Below are 10,551 nucleotides of genomic sequence, written 5' to 3'. Positions count from 1 at the left end.
AAGTCATGACGGTGATGACGGTGGTACTCCGCCGTCAAGGGGTCAGGATACTGCCATATTTGGATGACTTGTTAATCCTGGCAAATTCCCCAGAACTTCTCCTGCGTCATCTAGATGTGACGGTCCGGTTTCTGCAAGTCCACGGGTGGCTCATCAACTGGAAGAAGTCATCCCTGATCCCTGCTCAGAGTATGGTGCATCTGTGAGCACTATTGGACACTCACAACCAGTGTTTGTTCCTGTCTCAGGAGAAAGTCCTGAAACTTCAGGACAGGATTCGTTGCTTCCTATCTCATCCGCAAGTGTCGATACATTTGGCGATGCAGGTGCTGGGCCTCATGGTGTCAGCATTCTACATGGTGGAGTACGCTCAATTTCACTCTCGCCCTCTCCAGAGGCTGATTCTAGCCAAATGGGATGGCCTGCCTCACCAGATCAGGTCTCAAATGATCTCATTGACTCCGGAGGTACGTCTGTCGCTGCTCTGGTGGCTCCAGGACCAACAACTGTGCAGGGGCCGTCCATTCTGGATATCCGACTGGGTCCTGTTGACAACAGATGCCAGTCTAAGAGGTTGGGATGTGGTGCTGGAGCAACACTCCCTTCAGGGGCGGTGGACCAAGGAGGAGTCCCTCCTCTCGATCAATATTCTGGAGTTGCGGGCGGTCTTCAAAGCCTTGAACCTAGCCCAGCATTTAATTCAGAACCGTCCTGTTCAAGTACAGTCGGACAACGCCACCACAGTGGCTTACATAAATCATCAAGGCGGCACTCGAAGCCGCCTAGCAATGAAGGAAGTCTCACGGTTTCTACAGTGGGCTGAACACCATCTACTGGCCATATCGGCAATATTCATTCTGGGAGTCCTGAATTGGGAAGCGGACTTTCTCAGTCGTCAGGACGTGCATGCCGGCAAGTGGGGCCTCCATCCAGAAGTGTTTCAACTCCTAGTGGAAAGGTGGGGCCTTCCAGACATAGATCTGATGGCGTCTCGACACAATCACAAGGTTCCGGTCTTCGGAGCAAGGACAAGGGATCCTCAAGCAGCATTCGTGGATGCGCTGGCGGTACCGTGGAGGTTTCGGCTGCCGTACGTGTTCCCTCCGGTGTCACTTCTGCCCAGGGTAATTCGGAAGTTCAAGCAAGAAAAAGGAATTCTGCTTCTCATAGCTCCAGCGTGGCCCAGATGGCACTGGTTCTCAGATCTGCAAGGCCTATCATCAGAGCATCCAATTCTACTTCCACAACACCCAGACCTCCTCGTTCAGGGCCCCTGTGTCTACCAGGGCCTAGCCCGGCTGTCTTTGATGGTGTGTCTCTTGAAGCTTCCGTCTTAAGGGCTAAAGGGTTTTCTGAGGTGGTCATTCAAACTATGTTGCGGGCCCGGAAACCGGCTTCGGCTTGGATTTACTATAGGGTCTGGCATTCTTACTTTGTTTGGTGCGCATCTAACGATTATGACGCTTCCAAGTTTAGTATAACCCAGTTGTTGGCTTTTCTTCAGCAGGACCTGGACTTAGGCCTGCGTCTGGCCTCCCTCAAGGTCCAAATATCTGCCTTGTTGGTGTGGTTTCAGAGAAAAATTGTGACCTTACCTTTACTCAGGGTGTGTTGCATATCCAACCTCCCTATGTCCCGCCTATGGCTCCTTGGGACTCGTCGGTGGTTTTGGAGGCGTTACAAGAGTCTCCATTTGAACCTCTTGTTTCAGCTGACCTTAAGTGGCTTTCCCTTAAGGTGGTGTTTCTGCTGGCTATTTCTTCAGCTAGAAGAGTGTCGGATTTGGGTGCCTTGTCCTGTAGTTCCCCATATCTGATATTTCACCGTGACCGGGCGGTTCTTTGGACTCGTCCCGGCTTTCTACCTAAGGTGGTTTCTTCGTTCCACCTTAATCAGGAGACTGTAGTTCCGGCACTTGTTTCTCCTGATCTGTCTCCCAAAGAGCGGTCTTTGGATGTGGTACGGGCTCTCCATATCTATGTGATGAGAACTGCTCCTATTAGGAAATATGATTCTCTTTTTGTTGTGTTTGGGTTTCACAAACGGGGCTGGCCTGCTCACAAGCAAACTCTGGCCAGATGGATTAGAATGGTGATTGCACATGCTTATGTGAATACTGGTCTCTCTGCTCCTGATCACATTAAGGCCCATTCTACTCGGTCTGTTGGACCTTCTTGGGTGGCCCAACGTGGTGCGACCCTTGAACAATTGTGCAAGGCGGCTACGTGGTCCTCTGTGAACATGTTCATAAGGTTCTATGCCTTCGATACTGCCGCTTCCCAGGATGCTTCCTTTGGACGCCGGGTTCTTGTGCCTGCTACAGTGCGTCCATAAGGAACTGCTTTAGGACATCCCCATTGTCCATTCCTTGTAGAGCCCAGTGTACCCCGCAGCAGAAAACGAGTTTTATGGTAAGAACTTACCTTTGTTAAAACTCTTTCTGCAAGGTACACTGTGCTCCACAACGCGCCCACCCTGACGCTCCTAGCTTCTTTGGGTTGGTATGGCATTAGCCGCTGACACATCTCCTGTCATGAGAATGCGGTGTTGTGGATACTAACCGTTGTTGTCTCTTTTCCTGCTACTGCATTGGACTGGTTAACTAAAAACTGAGATCCTGTGCATGGAGGCGGGGTGATATAGGAGGCGGCGCTATGAATTCTGGGAACAGTCAAAGCTTTGAGCCTGTTGGTGCCACGGATCAAGATCCTACTCTACACCCCATTGTCCATTCCTTGTGGAGCCCAGTGTACCTCGCAGAAAGAGTTTTAACAAAGGTTAGTTCTTACCATAAAACTCATTTTTTTCTTCAATCAAATGTTGTTTCTGGACAGTTAATGCCTATTTATATTTGTTATATGACGTGGTGGATACAGCTGGGTGTACTGGACGCGGCGGCGGAGGTGAAAGACGGCAGCACCGGCGGTGTGGGGTGCTACTTAAGTGAGTAAGTTTGTCCTTTTGTTTTGTTGCTGTGTTCATTCTGAGGACGGGGCTTGCTGCCCCGAAACGTTAATGACGTGATTATACTGCTTTTTTCACTCTCTATGGTCTCCGAGTGTCGTTACTACTGGACCTGTACTTTGCTTTACATACAGGCACCGGAGCAAGTTGCTTTTAGGTTTTGAGTGCCGGCTGATACTGGACATACATTATTGTGCTGATTATCGACACCCGTTGCCAGGCACTTCCATTTAATATCCATCTAATTATTTCTCTAAGGACACTCTACAGTTATTGTGACCCTGCATTGGGATCTATTTTATTGCACTAGGTGTTTGTTCCTGGGTTGGTGTGCTTTAAAGACACGATGTCAGCATCACAGGAACTCCCAGGTTGTCGTAATCTGGTCATCACTGATATAGGGGAGACATTCAGCTTCTCTGAAGCTGAAATTGAAGACATTTTGTCCAAAGAAACTGCCTTACTCTCGGACAAGTCATTGGACCCAGAGATCCTCTATCATCAAATTTGGAAACTCAAAAGCCGGGAAATAGACTTTTCTCTTCATGGCAGCACTTTGTCTGAATACTATCGTGAACATAAAATCCCACGTGGATTTCGGGTACGAAATGTACCTACTATAGGACGCAATAATCCTGATTTTGTTTGCCATTGGATTGCGATATTAAACAAGTGCGCCTTTGACCTGATGATTTTAGTGATCGATGAGGCCAATAAGGAACTTTCCAATACCAGAACAAAGATTGACACTTTTGAAAAAGATCAGTACAAAATCCTGGAAGAGGACCGTACACAGGATTGGATCCTGAAGCTAGAAAACCAATGTGCACAATATAAACGGGATCTCCTGAAATTTAAAAGGAATAAGAAATTAACGGTGGACACCGAATATGAGGATAACCAAGTCTACCGTTGGTTAGCCGTGGGAAATTCCACTGATTCCAACAAGAGAACGCCACATATGAGAAGACTATGGTTCCGTAAGTCAAATTGGAAGGAAGGCCCTCAGAAATCCAGCTCTGAGAGTGAATTCGCTACATCTGAAACGGAAGATTCCTCCGCCCCTTTGAACATCCCTTTAGAGGGCACATCACGAGAGTCCGCAACCCCCATAAGATCATTACCACCCGCAGGGGTGGCCAAAACAAAAGGGGTAAGAGCTGTAACACAACGCAAGAACCGTTGATTTTCAACCTCTCCAGTCGTGTGTTGAGTACGACTGAACTTGCGGTTCTTAACAAAGGACTCAGCTTTGTCCCCACCTATCTTCATGATCCCTTTAATTGGAATAGGGATCTACATGCATTTTCTCGGAGACTTCGCCTAAAAGAACATTTTCAAGACAGGCTGGCTTATTCGGAGACCTCTATCTTCTCTAACTTCCTCAAGAAATCTTCTAGATCATCTTATGATCCATACTCCACTAATGCCTCATTGAAAGCGTTTCATAGACTCCTTGATGAGTCCATTACCAAGTTTACTGCTGCTCCGTCTAAAATTAAATTTAATCTTTCTAGAGAAGAGTCCCCAGCCCTTATCTCACTGGGATCCTATGAGGACATAGTGATTAGGCCCGCCGATAAGGGTGGGGCAATTGTGATCCTCAATCTAGAAGATTATAAAGCGGAGATATATTCACAACTGGCACAGATGGAAGTTTACCGTAAGTTGACTACAGACCCAACATTACAATATCAGAAGGAACTGGAGTCCATCTTAAATTCGGCTGTGCTGGAGGGCAAGTAACCATCAAAGATGTTGAAAGCTCTATCCATCCGATACCCTAAAGTACCAGTGTTGTATACTTTGCCCAAACTGCACAAACATAGTTCAAAACCTCCTGGTAGACCGATCATCTTGGCCCCTGATTCTCTTTACAGATCTGTGGCGCAGTTTTTGGATTCGATCCTGCAACCTTACCTCCCTCTTCAACCAACATTTTTGAAAGACACTACCTCTTTCTTCTTGAAACTACAGGGACTTAGGCAACTCCCTGAAGCGAAGTTACTCTGCTGTTTAGATGTGTGTAGTCTTTATACTGTGATTCCGCATGCTGGGGGTATGGCAGCTATGACTACATTTCTTAACTCTCATCTCCCCTTAGATGTGTTTGATCATTACCTTTTTCTTACTTTGCTTGAATTGACTCTCCGTCATAACTACTTTTTGTTTGACGGACAGTTCTTTCTACAACTCAGGGGGTGTGCGATGGGGTCCCCAGTGGCCCCATCGTACGCTAATATATACATGTTTGCACAAGAGAACAAGATGTTTTTTAATAAACACGATATTAGTGACAATATTCTATTATATTGTCGCTATATCGATGATGTATTCCTACTGTGGACGGGTGGTGAAAGTACGTTTAGGAAGTTGATGTCAGATATCAATCTTAGTGATTCTTCTATTAAATTTACTTTTTCATGCAGCACCAGCGAAGCACATTTCCTGGATGTCGCCATTAAGGTTGACAATGGCATCTTGACCACGAATGTGTTTCACAAATCTACCGATTGAAACACCCTGCTTATGGCGTCTAGCCACTATCCTGAGTCCCTAAAGAACAGCCTTCCTCGGTCTCAGATGATGCGCATAGCACGCATTGTCAGTGTTCCATCTGTACTCAATAGGGAAATTGATTTACTGATTACTAAATTTCTGGCTCGGGGTTATGATAGTTGTCTACTACAGGCCCATAAGGCTGAGGTTCTGATGATGCCTAGACATGCGCTACTTGAACCGGTTAGGAAGAAGAGTAAACAAAAGATTCAATTTCCCTGTGATTTTTCCACCTCTAATCCCTTTATGAGACGGGCCACTCGGGCATTATGGCCCATAGTGTCCAAAGACCCGGATCTGAAAGGGTTACATCAGTCTGCCCCGATGATGGCATTTAGACCGGGGAGGAACATCAGAGACAGAGTGGTTAGAACCGATATCACGGGCATGGGATCTCCTAAAATTCACAATGTACATTATAAACCACCGGGCTGCTACCGGTGTAGCGGATACACCACCTGCAGCTTTATGTTTAACTGCAAAGCCTTTCAACACCCTCACTGCCAGAAAAAAATATGATATCAGATTTGTTCTAACCTGTTCCACTACCTATGTTGTTTACATCATAATTTGTACTTGCGGACTGTTTTATGTGGGGCAAACCATTCGTAAATTCTCTGAACGAATAGCTGCCCATAGGTCAGCAATTAAATTGATTCTTGAGGGCAAACAGGTTGACCAACCTGTGGCTTAACATTTCAAACAGGCAGGCCACTCTTTAGAGTCCCTCCGATATTTTATGATCGACCATGTCCCTCTGTCACTACGTGGGGGGGATAGAGCTAAAACATTACTGATTAAAGAAGCTCGTTGGATCACCAGACTAGGGACTACATACCCGTGTGGACTTAATGAAAAAATAAATTGGAACACATTGGTATAGCTGTGAATCCCTTTGGGTATTAGATATAAGTTCTCTTGTATTGTTCATTGCAATATATGTGGTAACTCTGTATTAAGGTGTTCCTGTGTGCTGTTGGTGTCTTTACTGCACACTGCCCTAGTTTGTCTATAATGGTTTTGTATATTTATATATGGCTGTGTAATGTTTGTTTTTTATGTAGCTGTGTATTGTTGTATTTGTTTACAGTACATGTATTGATTTCTAATACTGGCGCCTCCTATCTTTTTCTCCCCCCGCAGATCCCTCCCTAACTGATTTCCCCACGCCTGCTAACCATGGAACGCAGCGCAGGACCTAGGTGGAACGCACTCTTGTGTTCCCCAGGCAACCGCTAGCCCTGCGTCCGGACATGATGTGGCGGATACAGCTGGGTGTACTGGACGCGGCGGCGGAAGTGAAAGACGGCGGCACCGGCGGTGTGGGGTGCTACTTAAGTGGGTAACTTTGTCCTTTTGTTTTGTTGCTGTGTTTATTCAGAGGATGTGGCTTGCTGCCCCGAAACGTTAATGACGTGATTATACTGTTTTTTTCACTCTCTATGGTCTCCGAGTGCCGTTACTACTGGACCTATATATATATATAGATATATAGATATAGATATATATTTACAGGGCTGGCAACAAGGGGGGGTCAAAGGGGACACCTGTACTGGGCCCCAAGGATCAGTGGAGCACCAGATATATGTTGCTTAGTGCCCAGCAGTGATGTGAGCCATCTTATCTAAATAGGGCAGTGAGCTGTAGATGGTGTGGGCGCAGCCTCAGAGTGGCAGGGGCCTCTCATGCACAGTGACTGTGCGACATGAGTGTGCATTTACTCTTTTGGGTCCAGCTCTGTTGCAGGCAGTTAGAGGACATGGCAGTTGCTCCCATGTACAGGATTCCCATGCCATGCGTTGGCTTCTTCCGGTATGGTATTAGGGCCACGTGGATCCTGCTGTGCGGTGTTTGGCTACTTATACACTCATAGGCATGCACAGCTAATTTTATTAGGGGGTGCACTGCCAGAGGGTTGTGTTTAGCATCTCCTTTTGGGCATGTCTAGCAACGCCTTTTGGGCGTGTCTCACACCACACAGGAACATATCTGCACTATTTTACATTCTCTCAGTAAAATCACATGGCTCAATCTAATTTATCCCTAGTTCCCAATAATAAAGTAGATAAAATACACCCCAGAGAAAGAAAATTAAACATAATGGTGCGACCACCGGCAGGTACTGACTGACCGCTATGACATAACCCTGAGTCTTAGCTGCCACTGCACCCTATCGCTGCTTACACTTCCCCAACCTATCCCTTGCCCATTGTTTGAATTAGAGAGTGATGGACCTAGGTGCATATACATTCCCCTCCCCCCCACACCACATACCCTGCACCCCATCACCTACACCCTGGTTATGAGCCAAAAATCACATTACGCCACAGTATGAGCCAAGTTCACATTACTCCACACAGTATGAGCCAAAATTCACATTACGCCACACAGTATCAGCCAAATTCACAATACGCCACACAGTATGAGCTGAAATTCACATTATGTCACACAGTTTGAGCCAAAATTCACATTATGCCACACACTTTGCCCCCAGCAGTGCCAAATACACATAAAACCCCCACTCAGGAAACTACTCAATGCTTGACTCAGCTATTATATTTATGTAACCCTTCTTCTCTTTTAAAAAAAAAAATCCTGAGTGCACCCACAGATCTATTTTTTTATTTTTGGGGGGTAACTTCACTTCATTGATTTAACATAATCATATTATTCTCCCTGCCCTGGCCTTGCCCCCCTATTTCCCTTGCAGCAGGAGCAGGCTACAGCACTGAGCAGTGACTTACAGTCTCTGCTTACAGTTGTCTTCTGTTAAATGTGTCCGTCAGCAGCGGCTCCAAGTCCACCTGAGAGGAACGCTGAGGATTGAGAGTGTGGGATGGAGAGGAGAAAGAACTTGTGCAGGGCGCGTGGTGTGTCACATCGCGAGGCGAAGCCGGGATGAAGGATGTTTCAATGTGACGTAAGTCCTACCTGTGTGGCCACTAGCACATGAAGTTGACTGGGTGTCGGGTGCAGTGGGGGGAGGCACAGTGAAAGGAATGAGCAGCAGGCGTCCATGTCCAATCACACACCCGCGGGCCACTGCATTTATAAATGTGCTGCAGCAGGCGTTGCATGTGAGGGGCGCCTGTGCGCACAAGGCACCCTCCGTGTGCATGCCTATGATCACACTTTTCCTTTTTTACCATGGACCTTCAGCCAAGGTTACTTATAAGGGGTCAATGTTACCTATAATATCCTTAGGCATTTCTAGGTATGTCATCCTGAACATTGTTTACCCTCCCTTAGAGGACCAGGGGAGCAATGCCAAGTAGGATGTTGTGTTCAACATTGAGAGGGTTTTGATTTTTAATAAATGACAGACAAAGTAACTGTGGTTCCAGCTTTCTCACCTGACAAAACGACATCTTTATCATTTTTTTTTGTGGGGGGGGGGGGTATTTTCTGAATGGTTTTCTTGCGATTTCTGGAACCACTGGTATATGGGCCTGATACAAGTCCAATGGTGGGGTATCTGTGCATGCACAGGACCCACTATGTGCATGCACAGAACATGTCCTGAGGGCATTTGAGAGTGGGGTGTGGGAAGTAACTGGGTCTGTTCCACAAGATAGAGGCATGCTGCGTGGATGTGCCAAGGATAGTTTCTGTGTCTGTAGATTTACTGGCCTCAGCTGCGGATGTGAGATAGCCATGCAGATTAACCTGAAGGTTACTCAGACAACCTATGGTTCCACAGAGTGAGCAGACAGGAGGCATCTATTTACACCAGATGACTTCTTCTGCATTAGCATATTAGTTATACACTATTGCACAGATGCTTCCCTGTGACTGTGCAATACAATACAATTACAGTATGAATCAAGCCCTATATTTGTATGTTTTTATGGGAAAAATGGTAATGTTGATTTCTTTCAGAAAATGTAGTTGTTTCTGCAGTTTTGCCTTGTTAAGCTTATGAAATACAAAGAACATTAATTATTAATAAACTAATAAAAGCCATAAATTGCAGAGCAGATATGATACTGTAGGTGATATTTAAACTGTTCATGTTTTCTGAAGAAATTAGTCCTGTTATGGGTGTCTTGACTCATCTGTTACATATGCTGAATGTGCTAGACCCAGGAGCAGGGATGCCATCATTGACTTCCACTATCTTGATGTGAATAGACTTTCCAGAGATAACATTTGACTTACTTAGATTGAATTTTAAGGTTAAAACATTTTGTGGTATCTTTACTAAGATGCAATAGTTAACACAAACCACATAAACAGTACTTTGTAACATTGTATATAACAGCTATTGATTTTACATGAAAGGTTTGAAGTAATGGATACCTGAACATACCTGGATACCTGTAGAATTGACCCAAATTCTTCAGGACACATTCAGCACTGGTTCAGCAACACAAAATAAATGTAATGTTTATTCTGTTGAGAAGGTCCATTTGAATATGATTTTGAAAGTATTATCTTTTTGTCTTCTGGAAATAGATCACTGACAAATTTCTAAGAGTAAGGGTCGCTTCTGTTTAGGTGCTAAAAAGTTACATTTGTATATTGAGTGAGATAACATACATAATAATATATTTTACATGACCTACTTCACCCCATGGTTATCTATAACTGGTATATATAACTCATAATTTATCAGGTACTGTATCTAGCCTCTCCATTTTCTGTATTTCTATCACAACCTAACTTTTCCTCTCTCCTTTTTTTTAAATCTCATATTTGGGCAGATTTATTTATTACCAGCTATTTATAAAGCACACACATATTGCGCAGTGCTTTAAAGAGAATATTTGACCATTCACATCAGTCCCTGATCCAGTGGAGATTACAATTTATATTCTCTACCACATGCACACACTTATACTCTATGGTTCATTTTGTTGGGACCCAATTAACCTACCTGTATATTTTTGGATTGTAGGAGGAAACCAGAGTACCCAGAGGAAACCCACTCAAGAATATTTCCCTATGCCATTTCTCCCAGGTTACTGAAAGTGCAGATATTTTGGTGGTTTTACCGTAACATTTAAAGAGGCATTTTTTTAAAGACAA

The sequence above is a fragment of the Pseudophryne corroboree genome, chromosome 8, assembly GCF_028390025.1.
Source record: "Pseudophryne corroboree isolate aPseCor3 chromosome 8, aPseCor3.hap2, whole genome shotgun sequence".
Taxonomy (NCBI): Eukaryota; Metazoa; Chordata; class Amphibia; order Anura; family Myobatrachidae; genus Pseudophryne; species Pseudophryne corroboree.
Note: the sequence above shows the minus strand (reverse complement) of the source record.